The following is a 21727-nucleotide window of genomic DNA, read 5'->3' as shown; positions in this document are numbered from 1 at the left end:
ATTTAGGTAGAATTAATGAACAAACTATTGTAAGAGCCTTTAACTGAGCAAATTGACACAAAGTTATTTTTTTTATTTCGTTTAATTTGTTGTTTTATGTAATTTTTATAAGTAGTGGTCTAATGCTTTTAGCAAATATGCGGCGCTTATCTGGCAAAAGAAAAAGATGTTGAAAATCTATAGTTTTAAGTTTTTACAGTTTGTACAAGTGTGCAATAGCGCTGGACGCAGGCCGCTACCAACCGGGCAGCATGGAAAGCATTGGGGGAGGCCTATGTTTAACAGTGGACGTCCTATGGCTGAGATGATGATGATGATGATTATAAAGTTTGTGCAATAACTGTTTACCTAGGCTGCCTCTAGATATACAATACTAATTTAGAAATTTACCTGTAAACTGTACTAGGTAGGTACTAACTGTACCTATGTATGAAAATTCAGAGTTCACAAGAGGTGAACATTTCCAGACAGACAGATAAAATAACTCAAATCATATTAGATACAGTCGATATACCTACGTTCACGGTAAATATATGCAAAAGTTTCAAGAAACAGAAAACTAGACATGGGTATATCAGAAACTTTTTGCATTTTATTCAGAATATTTACAATTTTCAAAAGCTTTGCTTTAATGCTTCCTGGTTGACCAGACAACATGTTGAAAACTATAGTTGTACCTATTGCCAAAAATAAAACTGGGAATGCTAGTGACAGGTCCAATTACAGGCCAATATCATTGGCGACCATTATAGCTAAAGTACTGGACAGACTGCTTGACCTGGAGATGGGTACCTGTGTCAAACTACATGATGCCCAGTTTGGGTTCAGGCCAGGTCTGTCTACCGAAGCTGCTGTTTTATGCCTCAAGCAGACTGTCCAGTATTACACGGCGAGGGACACGCCGGTTTATGCAGTGTTTTTGGACCTGTCAAAAGCATTTGACCTGGTTCAATATGATATCTTGTGGAATAAGCTTGCTCTTGAAACTGATCTGCCTCAGGTGTACATTGCAATTCTTAAGTACTGGTACTCACACCAACAGAATTATGTTAAATGGTCTGGGGAGCACTCGAGCGTGTACAGTTTGGAATGTGGAGTGAGGCAGGGTGGAATAAGCTCACCAGCGCTTTTCAACCTGTACATGAACGAGTTGATTGTTGAGCTCAGCGGTGCCGGCGTTGGCTGTTCTATTGATGGGAGTTTTATCAACAATATAAGTTATGCCGATGACATGGTGCTGCTGTGCCCATCGATCAATGCTCTCAATAAACTGATGAGCATTTGTGAGCGATATGCGGTGGGCCACGGTCTTAGGTACAACACGGTCAAGAGTGAGTTGCTGGTTTTTAAGGCTAAAAACAAGTCATACAGGGTTCCATCTGTCAGGCTCAATGGCACTCCTCTGAAACAAGTGCAGAGCTTTAAGTACCTGGGGCATTGGGTCACTGAGTCGCTCAAGGACGACTTAGACCTAGAACGGGAGCGCATTGCGTTGTGTGTTAGGGCTAATATGATTGCTCGCAGGATTGCGCGATGTACTAAACAGGTTAAGATCACACTTTTTAAAGCCTACTGTAACTCTCTGTACACGTGCAGCCTGTGGACAGACTACACCCAAGGAGCATACAGGGCCCTGCGCACTCAGTATAATGACGCATTCAGGATGCTGATGGGGCTGCGGCGATACTGCAGTGCATCAGGGATGCTGGCAGAAGCTCGAGTAGATAGCTTTGCTGCCATTTTAAGAAAGCGCAGTGCGTCCCTGATCCACCGTGTGCGTGGCAGCTCCAACAGCCTCCTGCAGAGTGTCGCGGCGAGGTTGGACGTGGACAGTGCCATCATGCAGCACTGGACACGCGTCCATCTTACTAAAGACACCAAATTGTCGTTCTTTAATTATAATTATGTTTAGGTTACTGTGTGATTTACTAACCATACTTTATAAGACCTTTGTTACTAACACTTTTATGGGCTATGCCTGAAATAAATACCTTTTATTTTATTTATTTATTTAATTACAATCTTTATTCGTATATACTCGTCAATACGAATCAAACGGGCCCAAACTCGATGGGGTTATGTCGTTTTATCGCGGAGTTCCTATGGCCACCTTCCAGCTCCATCAGCAGATCAGCTCAACTTCATCGTAACATTGCATTACCACGCGATAAACACGCATGCTTTTCAGCTCAGTAAAAAACCGGGAAGTAAGTAAAATATTACTTGCGAGATTTCATTATACATACATAGACACCGGACAGGTGAAACTACCTAAATAAAAGCTTGTATAGATGACCCACGCTGAACTGTCCCACCAAACTCAATGACAGGGGGCGCTACCAACGTTCAACTATATGGTTTCCAACATGGCCAAAATCGGAACCAGCGATCCGGTATTGACGGTGGCGCCCCACTGTCAATGTCATGGATAGGACAGTTCAGTATTTTGGAACTATAATAAAAAACATTTCAATTGACATTTGCCACGTCCTACCAGCCACGTAGCACATTCAAAAAGAAAGAAAAAAAAAGAACAAAAAGACCAAAAAAAAACCCCCACGAAAGGTACCTTCGTGCTAAAAAGGCACCCAACACTGCATCCTGAAAAAGTGAGTTAGCACACCGGGCGCAGTGACTTCAGTTGGCGCAATGAGGGCTATCGTTTTTATACTTAACAGTTGGCACCCCTGGCGATTGACAGGACCTTACTCTACAGTGGCGCCATCTTGATGAGTTCAAATGCGATAGTCCTCCTACCACTTTAGCGCTCACAAGTTGGTGCCACTGTCTTCGCTACTAGCAAGTGACAGGACCTTACGCTACAGTGGCTCTAACTGGTGAGCGCTAAAACGATAGCCCTCATTGCGCCATACTATGTTACATCTCTATTGAAAGTTCTACTTCAGAACTTGCAACGAAATAGATTCCAAACTTTACAAAACGATAAAACAATAGTTTCACGATACTTTCTGAAGGCTGAAGATGTTAAAGGATTTTCTGAAACTGATGTGACTGGTAGCAAATCATTTTGGACTTTAATACCGTGTCGTAGGATAGAAAACTAGTTTTTTAGGAATATTTAAAGTTCTTTACTTCTTTAAGTGCTTTAAGCAAGTTTTTAAGTTCTCAGTTTCTCACCTCATCACATGGCATTGAAGTTCCTAGACCAATAGACCGATTTTGACTGACATAGCCCGCAGAACGCAGAATCGCTAAAATCAAGTGGCAGTGGGCGCTGGGGCAGGAAAGTTCTTGAGTGGCGACCACGAGCCGGAAGACGTAGCGTCAACAGGCCTCCCACTAGGTGGACCGACGATCTGGTGAAGGTCGCGGGAGGTGCCTGGATGCGAGCGCAGCAGGACCGGCCTTCGTGGAAATCCTTGGAGGAGGCCTTTGTCCAGCAGTGGACGTCTTTCGGCTGAAACGAACGAGACCGATTTTGATACGGTTTTGTTTGAAGATTGTTTTGATTTTGATCGATAGTCCTCATCATCATATAATCTCCCTGCAGCAAATGGAGGATTTTGGTCTCCCCACGCTGGCTAAAATCAGGTCTAGCTATTTAGGGATGTTATGGATATGTAGTTTCGGTTATGGATACGGTTACGGATATAGGAATAATATTATACCGGTTTGGGTTACGGTTACGGATATTTATTTATTTCGGATATCCGAAAGTTTCGGTTACGGTTACGGATATCTGTGCTTTAGAGTATAATTTACAATAGTTTTCCAACACGGTTTATTTATAGCCGCACACTTCACATCGAATAAAAAAATAAAAATTGATACAAGATGGCATTATAAAGGTGCTATACAAAAAAATTAAACTGCCTACATCCGAAACTATCCGAAACTTTTGAATCTGTTACGGTTACGGATATTTTTTTATTTCGGATATCCGAAAGTTTCGGTTACGGTTACGGATCCATAACATCCCTGCTATAAATCTCAATCTCAACACATAAATCAACACTAGTGTTGATGCCTATCAACTCATGACAATGTGAACACGTTACAAAGCTTCGTCCGATCCGGGAGAGCCACTAACAGAGTTAATGCGGTCGTACGGTCTGCAAAAAAAGTCATTCACGTAATAAACTACGGGTCAGATTTACCAGGTTCCTGATAAAATTTTAGACTATGGATATCCAACATATTAAAACCGTATGTCTAAATATACATATAACTCAAAGGTGACTGACTGACTGACATAGTGATCTATCAACGCACAGCCCAAACCACTGGACGGATCGGGCTGAAATTTGGCATGCAGGTAGATGTTATATGACGTAGGCATTCGCTAAGAAAGGATTTTACGAAACTGCCTAAGAGGGTAAAACGGGATCCACGCGTACGAAGTCGCGGGCGGCCGTTTATATGAAAAGGTTGCTTATTTTACCGGTCAGGTGACGTCATGATCTGCCAAATACAGCTATCAAATCAGTTCCTATAGCAAATAGTAAAACAGACCCTTAATGACATATTTAAGTTTAAATGTGAAGTTAGTACTTTTGTATTTAAATGTTATTTTGTATCGTTGCAACTATACATTATCTATCTATCTAGTAGTTATTTTATTTAATACTGCATCAACAAATAAAGCTTAAACCAGGTTGAAGAAAGTGTCAACAAGCCACGGGCAAGAAGGGAAGAGTGGAATGGATCTATAATCCCGAATAATCCCATTCCCACCGTACCCCAGAATTCCCCCCATGCTACGGGTGCCGGGTGTAATCCGTGTACTGTAAGATTAATAATAATAGTACGTGCGGAAGACGTAGTATGGGGCTATGGGCAGGTCTCCCACTAGGTGGGCCAATTATCTGGTGAAGGTCGCGCGAAGAATTATTCATAATAACCGGCGATTATTCATAATTTTCACATTTTATCACATTGACCGTAACATGTATACAAGTATCGGTAATAACTTCGCTTCAGACGCAGAGGTCCCGGGTTCGATTCCCAGTGGGGGCAGAATTTTCTGTTCGGTTTAGTTGGTGGTAGGGCTTGTTCCAAGTCCGCCTGGCTAGCAACCACCATCTTACCTAAGTCTGTCGCCATAACAACAATGTTAACACCATTGTTGTGTTCCGGCAGTTAGAGGTAAGATAGCCAGTTCCTCTGTGGTTGAGGATTCCGGGTGAAGCTCGCTTCCACCTTCGGCCTGATCATCACTTATCATCAGGTGAGATACAGGCCAAGAACTTCCTCGTTGCGGATAAAAAAAAGTATTTTTGGAAATATTTTTTTTATTTTTATTTATGGTCGTTTTCATTTTTTTGCTGACCGTCCTCAACTAAGTTCAGGCCGGAGTAAGTGGGTCGAATTTATTACAAACCGACACTACGCCGTGATCAACTCGTTCGCTCGGTTACTGGATGTTGATGTCCTAATTACTACTAGTAACACCTAGTAATACGAGGATGGTTGTTTAACTTTGATTTGATGTCTTTATTATCATCATTTCAGCCACAGGACGTCCACAGCTGAACATAGGCCTCCCCAATGATTTCCACATCGCCCGGCTGGTAGCGACTAGCGGCCTGCATCCAGCGCCTTCCTGCTACTTCATGAGATCCCTTTATGCGCAAATTGTCAAATTCGCAAAATTCCACGGCTTCTGCTCAAAACCAGCCGATATGTTTCCCCAAAGTAATGCCCCGATCTGATATCACACGAGGAAGGAATAGTGATAAAAACATAAAATAAATAAAATTATTTTACTATAACGCCAGCTATAATATTTTGTGATAACCATTGATTAAGTAGGCCGTCGAGATAGTAAACTGTGTTAATGCATTATTATGACACTAGCATGCAATAATTATTCCTTATCAATATAAAGTTCGATCAAAATGTCATTTGGGTGCAGTGGGGATAATTATCACATGCAACTTTAATCAACTGAAAGTATCACAGATAAATAAATGGTTTTGAGCAAGTAATTCCTGTACTTATCCGTAAGTCCACCCACAAGGTGGACCGACGACCTCATAAAGGTAGCGGGAAGGCGCTGGATCCAGGCCGCCACCAACCGGCCAGTGTGGAAATGATTGGGGGAGGCCTATGTTCAGCAGTGGACGTCCTATGGCTGAGATGATGATGATAACGATGAATTCCTGTACATATTTGTATAACCCGATTGAGCTAACTGCACACTTCGCTGGAATTCGACTCTCCCTCGCACTTATCCGCACCCGCGGCGATGTGACGTCACGGCTGCCAGGTGCGCAGTTAAATCAAAAGTTATAGTCTAAGATCCCGCTATACAACGACCTTCACCGAGATGCTTATTTGATGAAACATATTTTATATTCAATTTAACATGTCAATAATTATATTGCTTAAGGGTTGCCTAATAAATTTCAGTCCAGGATATGATTAATTAATCATTAAAAAAAGTTTTATTTTTAAATATTTCATCGGTTTGATTATTAAACAAACTCCATACCAATCGAAAGTATGAAGCCCATAGAATATGCAAACGTTAGGTTGCCTATTCTTTTCCAGCCATAACTCTCGGGTTGTCAGGTATAAACAGGTAAATTGATAGAGCATTTTGCATCGGTCTGATAATTTAATCAAATATAAATGAAAATAAAGATTATTTCATTATGAACACGGTGGTATAGGGTTGCCTGCGAAAAATCAGTCCTGAATGACGGTTGTCGAATTTTGTAAAGTGAAATTAAAACTGAAAGGTGACATTTTTCGAGTAGTTGGCAACATTTGGGAAAGACGAGTTGTATGAGGCGTTTGTGTGTCTTGTCAAGAGGTGTCGCTTGGGTGAAGAAATTTCTCCAGTGTTGCCATGCTTTCGGAGATTTGGTCCAAAAATGTCGAAAGTGGAAATAACGACTTCCGGTCAAAAATTTGGATGACGCCTCCTGCAAAAGAGTCGTACAAATGACATTTAATCATTTTCATCTCGATCACCTGGCAACACTGGCAGCTACGGGGAAAAGCATTTTTTTTTTCGACATGGGTGTCTTTAAAGTTAAGGACGGACAGAAGGAGATATGGCAGAAAAAATCCAAAAATGGGGTTTGGTCGGTTATACGACCCAGATTATGGGAAAAATCCGAAAATTCAGAAAATCAAGATGGCGACCGAGTGAGCGGTCATTTTGTAAAAAGTTTCAGATTTCTGATTTTTCAAATGCATTTTTTGGGCAGTTGGCAACATTTGGGAAACTCGAGTTGTATAGAGCGATTACGTAGTTTGCTAAGGAGTATCGTTTGGAAAAACAACATTTTCCAGTGTTGCCATACTTTGAAAGATTTGGTCAAAACATGTAAAAAATGGAAATAACGACTTTTGGTCCAAAATTTGGATGACGCCTCCTGCAAATAGGTCAAACTAATGACATTTGACTATTTTTATCTCGATTACCTGGCAACACTGGCAGTTACGGGGCCACAAAATTTTGGGACTTGGGTGGTTTTAAGGAATTGTTTCACGGGATTGGTTTAAGTTAGAAAAAAAGTAAAAATGGGTTTCGGCGCGGAAAATGGTCTAGATTAAGCGAAAAATGCAATAAGTATGGCAACACTGGAAAATGTTGTTTTTCCAAACGATACTCCTTAGCAAACTACGTAATCGCTCTATACAACTCGAGTTTCCCAAATGTTGCCAACTGCCCAAAAAATGCATTTGAAAAATCAGAAATCTGAAACTTTTTACAAAATGGCCGCTCACTCGGTCGCCATCTTGATTTTCTGAATTTTCGGATTTTTCCCATAATTTGGGTCGTATAACCGACCAAACCCCATTTTTGGATTTTTTCTGCCATATCTCCTTCTGTCCGTCCTTAACTTTAAAGACACCCATGTCGAAAAAAAATACTTTTCCCCATAGCTGCAAGTGTTGCCAGGTGATCATTTATATTTGATTAAATTATCAGACCGATCCAAAATGCTCTATCAATTTACCTGTTTATACCTGGCAACCCGAGAGTTATGACTGGAAAAGAATAGGCAACCTAACGTTTGCATATTCTATGGGCTTCATACTTTCGATTGGTATGGAGTTTGTTTAATAATCAAACCGATGAAATATTTAAAAATAAAACTTTTTTTAATGATTAATTAATCATATCCTGGACTGAAATTTATTAGGCAACCCTTAAGCAATATAATAATTGACATGTTAAATTGAATATAAAATATGTTTCATCAAATAAGCATCTCGGTGAAGGTCGTTGTATAGCGGGATCTTATACTATTATTATTATATTTGGCCTTTGAGTATCGTACGTACAAACATAGTTTTAGAAGCTTTTAGCAACTTATTTCTTTTCAGTTTAAAAGACCCCTTAGGTAAGGACTCAAACCCTCTATCTTACGCTTCCTAAACAAAAGAAGTGTCCTAAACATTTGGGCAATATTACGTAGTCCCAACAAAATAAATCATTGATACTCTCATAAAATTATCAACCAAAACAAAGCTGACATCATAACTGATTAATTTTATTAGCATATACATTACAATTTAGCCATTCATCCTCTTCATCAAATTACCTTTATAATAATATCAGATTATAACATCACTTTAACAAGAACAGTCCTCAAGATGAAATTAACAATATTAACAATCTTCTGTGTCTTTTCTGTATCCAACTGTGGACTTCTAAAAGGTATTACTGAAACCTTAACTAATGACTTACATATAATTAGTGAGAGTGTACATAATGCTATATCTAATGAAAGTGCAGAAGACAGCAGTGACGAAGATAATCATGTTTTGACCAAAACTGTGGATTTTTTGGGTAAAGGCGCCCAAAATGTGGCTGATGAAATTGATAATACTTTAGGTATCCCGGACAGAGTCAAAAGTGAGTCAAGAGTGACAATGAAACAAATGACAATGTTGGCAATAGCACTCATAGTGATAAATCAAAAGCCAAAAATGCTACAGCGAATGGTGCAAATACAACTACAGTTGAAGAAGCAAATGCAACTTTAACTACAGAAACTCCCATCACAAATCTTACGGAAAAAAATGACGTGCAAAATAACAAAACAGAAGAAAACCTGAAAGTCACTGACAATTCTACTGCCAACACAACTGAAATGGAACAAACAAATGTGATTTCAACTACAAAAACACCTGCCACCACTAACGAAAATAACAACGTGTCAATTAATAAAACAGAAGCAAACCTGAAAATTAACGACAATTCTACAAACACAACTGAAACGGAACAAAAATATGTGATTTCGACTACAGAAACGCCCACCACAACTCCTACCCAAAATAACAACAAAACAGAAGAAAATCAGAAAATTGCTGTCAATTCTACCAACACCGATGTTAAGAAAGGAAGGAGTGGTAATCTCAAGTCGATGACTATGTGTATACCAGAAGAATCTAACAGTTATTGTATAGAAGTCGAAGCAACCAGGCGTGCACTGTTTGAAGTTGGTTGCTTAAATGGATCTGATAGGGCTGCAGATAATTCTTGTCAGCCTATCGAAGAATAAAAGCACGGTAATAATATACAGTATTGTAACTTCATATAAACCGACGAAACGCGAGCTTTCCTTCGAATTTCAAATCTCGGGACGTGGTCGAAATCCAAAATTTAGGGGTGTCGCGAATGTGCCGAACGGACGTCGATGGCCTAGTGTTGAAAATGACTAAGGTGATTGAATTTGACTGACCGTCATTTACGATCTTTGTCAAAAACTAGTCATTAACTGTCAGAAATTGTCATTTTCAGTCAGTTTGATTTGAAATTAAAATTATACATAATTATATTGTATAAAACCAGCTTTTGCCAACGATTTCGCCCGCCTGAAATTAATGTAACAGGTCATTAAGTACTCATTATGATTAGTAGATTCAAAATTATTTTAGTATATTTTTTTAAATTAAATCTACTAATCACAAAACAACACGCATTTTTATCCTATCCCATTCACAAAGTATTTTGTTTGTCTAAATAAAAAAAAAATACAATCACAAAACTAGATAGAAATTCTAAGTAGACAGATGTAATTTTATTAGAATGGGTACTGTAGGTAAGCAGCCCTATCGCATGTTGTCATACCGTGACGTTCCGCGCGGCTGTTGACATTTTTTTCAAAAATATGGCCGAGTTGGAATACTGTATAGATAGTATTACCGTGATAAAAGTATGTTATAAATTTATAAATAAATAAATAAAAAATCGTTTGTTGCTTGCTTTACAAATAAAGGTTCCGTTTTTTGCCATTTGGCTACGGAACCCTAAAAAGGAATTACAAAAAAAAACTTATATTAAAAAGGTGGAAGGAACTGGAGGTGGCTCAGCTTGTGCTGCCAAGGACTACTTGTCCTAGATGGTGCTGGTTTTCAGCCATCTCCACTTCTCTTGAGGTGTTGATCGAGAAGAATTGTCACGGGGGCTTAGAAAATACGAGTAAAAGGAAAAACAATAATAAAAAAGAGAAATGCTTTAGTAGTTACACTTCTATTTGTGCCTGTGGTGTGGGTGTGGTGTGAGTGTAGTGTGGGTGTAGTGTAAGTGTGGTGTGTATATCCTATGCTAAGTGAAATACTTTATATAGGACAACATTGTAGTGTAAAACTGTTCTAACTCTGTTCGATGGGCCTACGACTTCGAGAAATAAATTCATGAATTCGTGAAAAGTTTATCTATTTTCAGAATATACTTTAAATTAAACCATCAATAATTCGGTCTATTGACTTTCTTTTTGGTCTAATTACGTCACAAAACTGTTACGAATTCGAAAAACATCCTTTTGACCGAAGATACTCGTTATTTATAGGTTTTTAACGTCAATATACCAATAAAATTGAAGTATTCGCTTGTATTAGCATTCACATTCACACTCCACACTATTGATAACATAAGATTACAGTAAAAATCTGCTATGATGCCATTTTCAATTAAGATTATATTTTATAAGCACTAAAGTGTATATTTGAACACGTCACGAAACTTCTGGAGCAGGTGTCGCGATGCAGGCGGCGGCAACTTAGATGCATTGTCGCTCTGGTTCCGAAGTTTTGCGTGCCAAGATTATAGTGTGGTACAAAATGAGTGAGGAAGCGAGTTAACAGGGGATCTTAAGTTCATAGCAGTACTCTTATCAATTCGGAAAAGGATCAACACCGTATCATCAGAGTTAATACAAATGAGTAGGTCATCTTCATAGAAACGCACCGAGCGCGGTTTGTATGTGAGCGCGCCAATACGTATGCGGCGCGCACGCACACACTGACAAAATTCAGCACAACTCCCTGCTAACCACTCTAAATTTTGTCAGTGTGTGCGTACGTATTGGCGCGCTCACATACAAACCGCACTTGGTGCGTTTCATCGCCTCACGCGAGCTGTCATCGCCTTTCGCGCGCTGTCAAACGCGAGGCGAGGTTTACGGATAATTGTGCGTTGCAGTACGGAGTTTCATACAAAGAATACTCGCCGCCTCGTGTTGATACGGTTACGATCCCTTTTCGGGTTGATAAATGTGCGACGGACTTAATGTTGCAAAACATTCCTAAGCGAAATACGGTACTGTTCCCACCTCTCGTTCCCACTGAACTCCTGTGTAGCCAGGATCAGCTTGACCGCCAATAAAAACCCAACCAGTGAAGGTCAAGTTTGTCCCTTATCAGGATAGGCTAAGGCCAGTCGCCTTAGCCTATGCCTCTATTATAATATAAAAGCACTCACCCACCTATAGTGCTGTGATCAACTTCATGATCAGGTTATTTCGTCTCTACCTATAGTCTATGGGATCTTCACAACCCATAATATCACTATCATCGTTAAATCATTTAGTGTCTACTGCAGGAGCACAACCCTCTTAAATTTGCCAGAGGCAGATGTTGGATTTGGCCTAACGTGTTGGGGAGGCCTGTCTCTCAGTCGCCCATTTCGACATCCATGTAAAGAATCCTATTCTACGTAGAGTTTCTAAAGGGATTATCAATTCACCTGGGTGAAATGGTTCAGAGGTGAAATGAGTACAGTAAAAATCACCTTTCCAGGTGATAGTTATTATGACCAATGATGATGAATAGTCCCGAAATAATGACATACAATGTATAGTCGACAGATAATTATCAGACTATACTATTTGCAAAATAACCCATAACATAACAACATAAGATACCATAAGGTGTGCTGATGTTCACGCTCCGAAAAACGCTCCAAAAAGTCAAATTATACTTTTCTTTAGAGTAGGGTTGTGGTAGAGTGGAGTTTGTATTAAAATAGGTCACCCAGCAGGAGATGAGGCGAGTACACAAGCAAAGATTTGTATCTGTATAGGTACGCTTGTCGCGCTGACGTCTTACGTATTCTGATTCTGATTTGTATAATCAGTATTCAAATAATTACATGACTGTGAGTATGTTTTGCCTCAACATTTGTTGCGCGACCTATACTTATACTTATAGTATGTTATAATGATCAGTAATGAAAACATTTACCCCGGAACTGGGGAGGGTGCGGATAATGAAGGGACTTCTTTGATTCGTCCGAATAATGAGGGTAGGTTTAGTTTAGTGCAAAATAATGAGTGTTGACGTGAGCACACCAATGCTATTAACTTTCAAAGGAATGCAATTTGTGTGTGAACAAGATATCTATACTTATCTAGTATACTTATAATAAATCTGTAGAGAGGTCAATTCTGTACATGAAATATATTTTCAAAATAACTATCAGGGGGTGATTAGTGATCGATACTGTTGCCAAAAATGCAATCAGTAAAATTTTTGTCGGTCTGTCTGTCTGTCTGTCTGTATGTTCCTTATAGAAACAAAAACTACTCGACGGATTTTAACGAAACTTGGTACAATTATTCTTCATACTCCTGGGCAGGTTATAGTATAGTTAGGAATTACCACGGGAACAGGAATTAGCGGGAAAATCCTTTTGTATGAAAAATCTAAACCGCTTAAGTTAGACGCTTGAAATTTGGTATGTAGGTACCTTAGTAAACTTAAAGCTTAGTTACAATAAGGAATTCCCGAAATTTCCACGGGAACGGGAATACGCGGGAAAATCCTTTTGTATGAAAAATCTAAACCGCTTAAGTTACACGCTTGAAATTTGGCATGCAGGTACCTTAGTAAACTTAAAGCTTAGTTACAACAGGATATTGCAAAATTCCCACGGGAAAAAACATTTGTATGAAAAAATCTAAACCACGTAAGATAGATGAAGGGGGTAAAACGGGATCCACGCGTACAAAGTCACGGGCGGCCGCTAGTATATAATAATAATATTATCATCACTGATTTTGAACAAAGTAGAGTACCTAATCACGCTTTTGTCAGTGAAGAAATAAATTAATTGCACAAAAACAAGTCCAGTCGAATTATTTCTGTGGTAATACCTAGCTTTATGGTGGTTTGGTGTGAGCTCTATGCCATCAGAAAGTAAATAATAAGCGACAATATTTACTCCCATATTCACAAACTTTACTATGAGGTCTCAGTGCGCGTGGACGCACAGGGTGACACACGAACCAATCACTGAGCTCTATTCAATGCTGTGCGTTCGATTTGCGGCTTCACTAAAGCAAACATCGTTTATGAATACGGGCGTTAGAATCCCAGAGGTTTAGTCATCGGACTACCGATTGAAGAAGAGGCTAAAGCTGGGTTGCACCATCTTAATTTAACTTTAACAAACGTCAAAGGATTTCCACGAACACCGATCCTGCGCCGCTCGCATCCAGGCACCTCCCGCGACCTACACCAGATCGTCGGTCCACCTAGTGTCCAGCAGTGGACGTCTTTCAGCTGAAACGAACGAACGAAACGTCAAAGTTCTGTCAACAAAATTCATACAAAAACTCCGGTTGCCGTCATAGAGTAGGCGCACACCGTTGATTTTTCGTCGGCCGATAGTTTAGTCGGGCAGTTGATCAGTATGGGCATGTATGGGAGTGCGCACTAGGGCATGTAATATCGGAAGGTTTTCAATTCCGATATTGGATTCCGATATTAGATCTCAATATCGGAATTCCGATATTAATATCGGAATTGAGTTCAAGTGCTATAAAATTAATATTAGGTTATATTCGTAAGAATTCTAGATCATTTTCAATAAAATAATGATTTTAATCAAAATCTTTAATTTGATACAAAAAAGCACTTCATGAAATTGAAGTATTTTAAAACCATTTTTACGTTATGGGTTTCCATTGCATTTGGTTTTTTTATGTGACAAGAGGCAAACGAGCAGACGGATCACCTTATAATGAATGGTTACTGATAATGAGCCTATATGGACTAGAAATAATTAAAGTGTTTTTGTAAAATCACAGGTATCAAACAAACTTTTACTCCTTTATTATATTACCCTGTTTTATGTTGTCGGAACGAATTTTAGAGTCATTCAAATCACGTGTTACAAAAATTGTAGAGAGTGATAAAAACTTGAATATGCTTGTAATTTGTTCCTTTTTGATTATCGATGTACAACTCACAAAACCACGAGCCATCATCATCATCATGTCAGCCATAGGACGTCCACTGCTGAACACAGGCTCCGATGCTGATTTTCACAATGGCCGGTTGGTGGCGGCCTGCATCCAGCGCCTTCCTGCTACCTTTATGAGGTCGTCGGTCCGCCTTGTGGTTATGAGTTCTACGCTGCGCTTTCCGGTACGTGGCCTCCACTTCAGAACCTTGCTGCCTCATCGTCCGTCTGTTTTGCGTACTAAGGCAGAACCGTTGGAAGACCTTATCACAATGCTCGAAGACCTCAATCGAGTTTCCCAACAGGTAGGCCTTCGGATGAATATGGAAAAAACGAAGCTTATGTCGAATGTCCATGTTGCTCCTTACCCAGTTTCGGTTAGGAGCTCGATTCTCGAGATTGTTTACAAGTAAGTATGTCTATCTCGGACAAACGATCAGCTAGGTAGTTAGATGCAATTTCGAGAAAGAGGTAAATCGTCGAATATAAAGACGTAAGTCTTCAATTAGTTTGTGTTACCAGTGATGATATACGGCTCGAAAACGTGGCCTTTGAAAATAGGGCACAACGTGCTATAGAGAGGGATAAGCTTGGTGTTTCTTTACGAGATCTAATCAGAAATGAGGAGCTCCGTAAACTAACTAAGGTCGCTGACGTAGACCGACGGATTAGCAAGCTGAAGTGGCAATGGGCAGGGCACCATAGTACGCAGAACGGACGGTCTATAGTCCAGTAAAATTAATGTTTGAAAGGGAGTTGAGATGTCGTTCTTTGTTGACCAAGTACCTATGGCAAATGCTAAAATTGATTTAGAACAAGTTTAAATTAACCATAAATAGTAAAGATATTAAAATATTTGCAGTAGAACAAAAAGTGATGGTGAGAGACATGAGAAAATCATTGGTCTTTGCCAATCATGTAGTTTGGGCTTTGTGGCAGGTTGTGGCGAGTTTAAACGCTTTGTTTAAAATCTCAATTAAAACTTTTATCTGATTCCGATATTACGATATTGGGTCGCTCAATATCGGAATTGAAATATCGGATCTCGCAGTCCGAGATTCCGATATTACGAGATTCCGAGATTCCGATATTCATGCCCTAGTGCGCACACTACGCCGATTCGATTTGGCCGATTTTTCATACAATTTAAAATCGGGCACAACTATCGGCCAACTAAAAATCAACGGTGTGCGCCTACTCTTACGGTTAAAGTTAGGTGGTGCAACTCAGCCAAAGTCGAAACACTGAACTATTGTGGTAAACTCCACTCTTAACACAAGCTTTTTAGCTGACAGAAATGCCTATCATCAATGTGTGCTTAATTTATGAAAAAACAAATCATTTAACATTTTATTTGTTCTTATTTTTCATTCAAAATGCATTAATTATCTCCAACCAACACTGGTGCTCGCTTATTATAATGATATTCCTTGATATTGGAGACGGTCTGTTTTGCCTTTATCCAGGGTTTGTTGTTTTATGTGTGCAACCACGAGAAAATAATTGTTTCGAACTTTATCTCCGAGTTAAGGTTTACGGACAACAATTTATTGTACAGTCGACCGCAAATTGAAAAGTACCTAAACTTTAAAATAGTCATATGCCCGTTTTCACTATGAATAGGGATTGGTGAAAAGATGGATAGATTGTGTTTATTTCACCTCAACTAGCTTTCCGCCCGCGGCTGCGGCGGCGTGGACTAATCTACATACTTTACGAAACCCTATTTTTTTCCAAAACAAAATTTAGCCTATGTTACTCGTGGATAATGTAGCATTCTAATGGTGAAAGAATTTTTAAAAACGGTCCAGTAGTTTGTGAGCCATTCATTACAACCAAACAAACAAAGTTTTCCTCTTTATAATATTAGTGTAGATGTAATTTGAATAATTTGAATTTGCAACAATTTTTTTTCTTTTACGCAGCACAAAGCAGGTATTTGACATATAGGTAAAGTATTAAGTAACTAAGCTTATGCAAATGACACGGGGAAGTGTTTGACTCTTTAATTACCCCTTGACCCACATATCGTCAGGCCCGAGTGTACTTTTGCATAATAGGACTTTCTTTGATCTTAATGAATGTATAAATAATGTGTATGAGACTTCATTTGTTCCTGCCATGGAGGTACCAAACAAGTGGAGAAACCCTATCTCTACAATATTAGCATAAACGACGCGTGCTTAGTACATACACGATTTGGGAAAGGAACATGGCCGCAAAAGTTCTAACAGTGCGTAAGTCAATATCCATTTTACAGGAGATTGGTCGGATAAAATCACGCGGTCTTTCTTCATCTAATGGCATCAAAATGTTAAAACCGTCAAAAAATTACTTAGGTAGGTACGCACTGTTAGAAATTCACTGACAAAATGTTTGTTTACTCGAAATATTTGCCAGTTCTCTTTTATGATCTGAGCCGAGTTTTTTTTATTTTATACTAACTTTCCGCCCGCGACTTCACCCGCGTGGAATTTTGTCTGTCACAGAAAAACTATATCGCGCGCGTCCCTGTTTCAAAAACCGAGATAAAAACTATCCTATTTCCTTTCCCGACTCAAACTAACTCTATGCCAAATTTCATCAAAATCGGTTCTGTGGTTTAGGCGTGAAAGCAAGATAGACAGACAGACAGACAGTTACTTTCGCATTTATAATATTAGTAAGTAAGTAGGTATATCAAGTATACCCGGTCCATAGTACGTCCATACGTCGATGGTTCCTGCCGCAGGCGGTTCACCTTTGAACCTCTATAATCAGGTTTATCTAATTTATGGACTTCTATTATGTGGGATGATCATTTAACTGTAATTAGAATGAGGTAAAAATGATTCTTTGTTTGTTAATAACTTATGGTTAATGAAAGGGTTAGCTGTTTCTGTAAATTATGGGTTATGTCCATTTGCCCTGGGCTTCGCCCACGTTAAATTAGATCTGGCACGGATAGACTCAATATCGTTATAAATTATAGCGTTAAATTTTGTTATCCTGATACTGTATAAAACAATAATATCTACTGTAAAGTTGCGTCAAAATCCGTTCAGTAGTTGTGGCGTGAGAGAAGAATTTCAAAAATTCATCCTCTATTTTAAAACTGCATACCAACCAAATAAAACATTGTAGCATATTACATAGTAACCCCCTTACTAATTGAACAGAGTGATGCGGCAGGTACAAAAGACACTTAACTTCAGTGATATTCTATTTATTGAGAAGATAATTTACAACCATGTGCACACACTTGAATGGTAGGAAAAAAAGACCATAGAGGGGGGCCATAGAGCATACAACGCTTCTGGGTTGCCAGATAACGTTATTAAATTTTTACCATACACCCGCCCCATTGAAATTACATTTCAATCTTCAAACAAAGAAGTTAAAGTTATTAACATTACAACTTACATTTTGCAATTATAATACTTTAGCAATGAAATACACATACAGAAAATACTTAACAAGAAAGAGATCAATTAAGGTAAGTAAGTTCAACAAACCTAAGCGCTCTTGGCGTCATACATAAGTACAAGCTCTTGGCAAAAAGTTACACAGTTGTTGAACACTGTTATAAAATGATATTTCCATACTTTAAACGTCACTTTAAAACACTGTTCAACGAGCGTGTAAGTTTTATTAGTAAGTTATTTACCCAATAAGGAGAATAAAAATCTTTTATTTGGTTAACAAAATTACACAAATCTAGTTAGGTAATAATACCTAGATGTAACAAGAATTTTTATTCTGTCGAATGTACAATGCTATTCCAGATGGACAAATGATTTTACTATGTAAAGTGTAGATGATATAATATTGTTTCAATTTGTACTCAATACCAATAACTTTAGATACACCCCGTACTTACTCCCAAAAAAATATCTAAATTATTTTTCTCTACCCCAATTCATAAACACAACCTTGCTACGTCCCGTAAGTGCATTGAGTCCCCCTTCAGATATTTACAGCGGTCGTTACCAGAATGTCCCTAAATGCCCCTTCTTATCCGAATCCCGAACACTTAGAGCGTGATTAAAAGTGAGTGCGTATTATGAATAAGGTTGCTGTGGGTTTGGAGGTACGGTTGCCAGGTCCAAAATCACAAAAGCCGGACTTTGCGTTTCATTTGGCCGGACATTTTACCCTAAAAGCCGGACATGTGACGGGGGGGGGGGGGGGTGCAATTAGTGTCAGCTAATGAGTGAGTACTATCATCATCGGTTGCTAACCAACATCCTGATGCGTGCGCTTCATATGATTCTGTGGCTCGACTTTCGCCTGGCGCGGCAACCAAATAAAAAGCCTAACAAAAGCCGGACAGGCCGGACAAGGCAATATTTGGCCGGACAAGACCCTAAAAAGCCAAACATGTCCGGCTAAAGCCGGACGCCTGGCAACCCTATGGAGGAAACAATTCGATAAATAAATAAATTCTTGTAGAGTTTAGATTGCGCCTTTTTGTTAGAAACTAAAATGCTTAATGCTATTAGTTTCAGAATTCTGAATAAAACATCATAATTCCCTTTTTATAAATAAACACTGTAATAATTATAGGTACTTAGAAAACGACTTACGTGTGCGAATTAGGATGCGAGTAATGTTAGGCAAATTAATAACAACTGCATTCCTCGAAAAGTCCTTTATTTTTAACTAAAAGTGGCTTTCCCTGAGTTTTCTGGAAGAAATCGCTTCTTAGCGACAAGATTGCCAAAATTCAGATGTTTAGACTTTGTATTTCTTTTATTTGTCTGTTTATATTCTGATGTGCAATAAAGAGTACCAAATTATTACCTATCTATGAAACTTTTTTAAGTAGGCATATTTGAAATTAAATATCACTGGTATTTTCCACACCTCTTCCTCTTTTTACTAACAAATCGTTTCAAAATAAGGAAAATAATCTCTGATATTTCCCGAACAGTATCCTTAAACAAAATGGCTGATTCTATGACGATACCATAACGATTCAAGGGAAACAAAACCCTTAATCTCAATCTTCAATTCCCCCCACGATCCCGGCGCTACTGGTGCGTAACGCGCGAGACGCGCTATCGCGACGCGCGATATCATCATTCCGTAGTTATCAAGGATACAGTAAAAATTAATAGTAAGATTTGGGTCTGAGGTTCGATCCCTGGAAGGATCGACGAAAGATGCCTTGGTTTTCTGGAAAACTAGGACACATTTATACAAAACCCTAGACAGCTTGGTATGTTTGGTAAGTAATTCTTTGAGACTCTGAGAGCCTGTAATTTTTTATGTCAATGTAGAAGAAGGTCATTCCATGGAACGTAAAAAACCAAAGTATTATTTGTTGAATATTAATTTAGAAATCGTAGGATATATGACGTTGTTGTGGAAATCCTTGAGGCCTTTGTATCTATACTAATGGGCTGATCTGATCACGATAATAATTATCAATGATAATTGTCGTGATAATAACAGATGGATGATTAATTTTATGCGACTAGCGATGGATAACTTGACAACAATCAGCAACCAAAACATAAAACAACATTCAGAATTTCTTATGTAACAATACGACAAATGTATCTTATGCTGTTGATAATTATCCGATAATTATCAAGAAGCGTAATTATCTTAATAATTTCGAACCCTGTACATTAATAAGCTATTTAAAAATATGAAGCTCTATGATGAAGATGTCTTACTGTTGCCCTTTACTACGTCTAAAGCTCTTCGCCCTTTTATGAATGTTAGGCGACATGTGTTGCAGAAGTATTTAAGTAGAATGGATTAATCGATTGTCTCCCCCTAATTGAGAGCATTTAGTGCCAAATAAGCTTATTAATAGGTAGATTCCTTTTTAATAGTGTAAGAGATATGATGATTCTAGAGTTATTATATTTTTCTTCTGGTAGGTATACGTCAGACATGGCTCCCCCATTGATTTCCACTTCGCCCGGTTGGTACTTGGTAGCGGCCTGCATCCAGCGCCTTCCAGAGAGGCACCACTCTATGTGGGTGGATGTCCAACGCTTCGTTTTCCGATGTGTCCTCCACTCCAGAACCTTACTGCACCATCGGCCGTCAGTTCTACGTTCTACGTACTAAATTATTAAACTTACTTACTACTAAAGTGAAGAGGAAATAAGCAGGTAATAAATAATGCAGTGCTAAGAGAGTACAACTTTGTATAAGTTATATAAAATGTATAACTTACTTTACTTTATACTAAAAGTTAATTTTGACGTTATTGTGCTGCATTGCGGGGTTCCAGTCCGTTAGCTTGCAGCTTTGCCTTCATTATCAAATAATATCTAAGCAGCCATAAGTATGACACTGAGCTGGACGTTAGTCGTCCGTTTTCAGGACCGAACACGGCAAATGTATGACAGCTGCATTGCAATAAAAATTATCCAATGTTAGTCAGTCAGTACATTATATCGATGGTTAGTATACGGGTCTTACAAGACGTGATTCAAAACGTCTTATTTAAAAGAGTCCTAATCTAAATATTATAACTCAAAGGTGACTGACTAACTGACTGATATAGTGATCTATCAACGCACAGCCCAAACCACTGGACGGATCGTAGTGAAATTTGGCATGCAGGTAGATGTTATTATGGCGTAGGCATCCGCTAAGAAAGGATTTTACGAAACTCCACCCCTAAGGAGGTAAAACGGGATCCACGCGTACGAAGTCACGGGCGGCCGCTAGTTGTATTATATTTGTTTCGGTTTCGGTTATTTACTGTTGATCCAATCTAATGAATTTTCGAAAACGGGTTTTCACGCGTAGGTACGATGTCGCGGGCACAGCTAACTAGTAGAGAATAATAAAAAGACTTTGGAGAAAGAATGCTATATTTTTTGTAAACGTAAATCTTAATTAATTAAAGACTCAATTAGTTTAAGCAACTGAAAACAGAAGGCTAAAAACTAACCGTCACATCTCACAGAAGGGTGATAACTCGAGTAACTTTACTGAAAAATTTTCAATCTAGGCAAGTCAGTGTCAACGCAGCACGGAGGCGCACCTTGGTTCGTCGCTTGCCATCTTTTCACCGCAAAATTAAGGATAAAAGCTTTTCTTAGTAGCAAGGAGATATCGGAACATATTTTTAGCGGTGTTACTGAGTGAACTAAATATAACTCCATAATCTTATCTATAGACATTGTTGTGAGCGAGATTATAATTTGTATTTTTATCTTTTCATAAAGGCACCAGCGAGGGCATTTTTTCTTGGTTTGTGGTGGACATCAATATTCGCTTAACCAGAATAAAAAAACTTAAGACATTATGTGTTTGAAAAAATATCTT

The sequence above is a fragment of the Ostrinia nubilalis genome, chromosome 22 (genome assembly GCF_963855985.1).
Source record: "Ostrinia nubilalis chromosome 22, ilOstNubi1.1, whole genome shotgun sequence".
NCBI classification, from domain to species: domain Eukaryota; kingdom Metazoa; phylum Arthropoda; class Insecta; order Lepidoptera; family Crambidae; genus Ostrinia; species Ostrinia nubilalis.
The sequence above is the reverse complement of the archived record's forward strand: the minus strand, read 5'-3'. Positions refer to the sequence as shown.